Source organism: Carettochelys insculpta, chromosome 1 (genome assembly GCF_033958435.1).
Source record: "Carettochelys insculpta isolate YL-2023 chromosome 1, ASM3395843v1, whole genome shotgun sequence".
In the NCBI taxonomy this organism is placed as follows: Eukaryota; Metazoa; Chordata; order Testudines; family Carettochelyidae; genus Carettochelys; species Carettochelys insculpta.
The window spans coordinates 221384936-221387319 of record NC_134137.1 but is presented as its reverse complement, the minus strand read 5'-3'; positions in this window follow the sequence as shown (position 1 = coordinate 221387319).

Sequence of the window (2384 nt, the reverse complement as noted above, 5' to 3'; positions counted from 1 at the left end):
TCCTTCCCTTCCAGGGCAACAGCATTCAATCTAGCACATGGGTGCCCAGCCTAGAGGTTGGGACCCAAACATGGGTTGCCATTACATTTTCTAAGTGTTGCTGGCTGGGTAGCTCTGAGCCACATGTGGCTCCTTAGGGAACCATTTGTGGCTCCCAACACTGCCACCGCTCACTCCTCCAGCTCCCAGTTCCTGCCCTGCCATGCTGAAATGAAACACAATTGGTTTAAAGGCCCGCAGGAGGGATCTGGCTGCTAAACCAATTAAACCAAGTCCCATTTCAGCAAGCGTGACGTGAAACTTTCTGCACTGCAGGTGGGGGAAGGTAGTAGGAGAGCTGGGGGGAGCTGTGCAGTGGAGGCAGCAGCAGCTGGGCAAAGGTGCAGCAGCGGCAGTGTGTGGAGCTCGTGTGGTTTGGTGCTCAGAGAAGTTTAGTCTGGGGGCAGGGGCCAGTTTCAGGCTGAGGGGGACTTAAGCCCATGGGAGTGGGGGGATTCATTTTTCCCCAGGGAAGAATACCACCCCCCACCCCATTTTGAAGTGCCTTGGGTCATACAGTCTTACTGAATTATTAACATGGGTCCCCCTCTCAAAAAGGTTGGGAACTGGTGCAGCATGTTTTTGGTGGGCTAGTTTGTGTGACACAGCCAGAGTGTACAGATTTCTTTTTTAAAAATGTCACAGGTTCTAGCCTCTTGTGCCATCCTGAGCTCTCTTCATTCATGGGCAAGACTGAAAACTGTAGGGTTGCATAGATGGTTGGCATTTCCATGTCTTGACAACCATCTGCTGCCACTACTGCCATGGGCCAGTCACTCATGTACAATTTAAGATGGGCGACTGCCTTTCCTAGAGGAGAAGGGGGCTTAATGTTACATTTCACCCAGAAGTTATGGTAATGCAAGATTTCAGGAATAATGAAAGAGAGTATTGTCTTTCTAACACTCTACTTCAGCACTGGGTAATAGGACTAGATGGTAAACTTTTAGCTGCTAGGAGTGAAGTAGGCCCTAGTTTGTGGCTGTTGGAGACCAGCTTAGGTTGCAGCTGAACTCTGACCAAGTGAGCATACTAGGGCCAGGAGCCTCAGGACAACTCAAATTAGTTATGTGCTTGAAGCCCTTGGGTGTGTTTTGTATTGGAAGTGCTTCACCTTCCCTGTCAGTCACAGAGCCATGTAATTTGTTTATAGATTGCTCTATTAGCCTGGGCTGCCTCTGCCCAACTGACAGTTCACTTCCCTTGATCTGAATTTCCAACTCTTCAAAGCCAGAGCTGAGTTCTGCAGCATGGACCCCACAATCTTGTCTTCCCGCTGCCACTAAGACAGCAGGAAGACAAAAAAGCCTACCTTCTTCCCTTATCATAGCGCCCCCCACCCCACATCGCCCCTTTCAAATTACATTTGTTTCTAGGGGTGGTCTGATGGGGAGGGAGAATTTAGGAGTATTCTAAAATTCAAGTATACAAGCAAACCCTCTTCTACAGCCCCAGTACAGTTTAAAAGTTCCCCCCCTTCTTCCCCCCGTCTCCCTCTCAGACACACACACACACACACACACACACAGTTTACCAAAATGCTCTTTATTTTTTCCCCACAAAGCATCAACATGGTTCAATCCAGAACAGCTGAAAAAAGTTCAAGGCCAGAATAAAAGCAAAGTACTGGGGTGAAGGCAACTACTTAGAGGTGCTAAGGGAGGGTGCCAGGTCCTGAAAGGTAGGCGCTCAGGTGGCACAGAATTGATACCCTCCAGCTTAGCTGGAAGCACCAAAGAGATGGGTTTACCTATCGAACTGCAATGCTTCACCCTGAAGTCTGCATGCCTGCCCTGGCTAGAATTGCTGTTCTGCATCTGCCACTAATTTTGAGTTATGTTAAATTTGCCATTTAGCAGGGGTGAGTGCAGGGGCAGAATGAGCATGAGGTGTTTGGTGCTCTGATCACATGACAGTAAGCGCCATTTTTCCTCTGCTAAGCAACAGAGCTATGGGGCAAGTGCCTCCACCCACTTATCTTGCTAATTCCCTCTTTAGATAAACAAGGGATTGCTCTTTGGCAGCGACTATTAGCTTTTTATTGTCTTTCTAGCTGACAGCAAGTGCAGTCAAGGATGAAGTGCTCTAGGCATAACAGTGCTTCAACAGTTATTTAATTTATAAAAATAATTAAAAGCAGATTGCTAAGAGCCACAATGTTTTACGCTATTTCACTATAAGTAAACAACAGCTGTGCCTTCTGGCTAGTTAAGACTAACCAGCAGGGGAGTCTTTTATTCAGGCCTTTAATACATATACTCTTGTTCTTGCACTCTTACTTCAGGTGCAAAACACACACAAAACATAAAAGGAACCAGCAGGGCAGAAGTCGCATATGGGGAGAG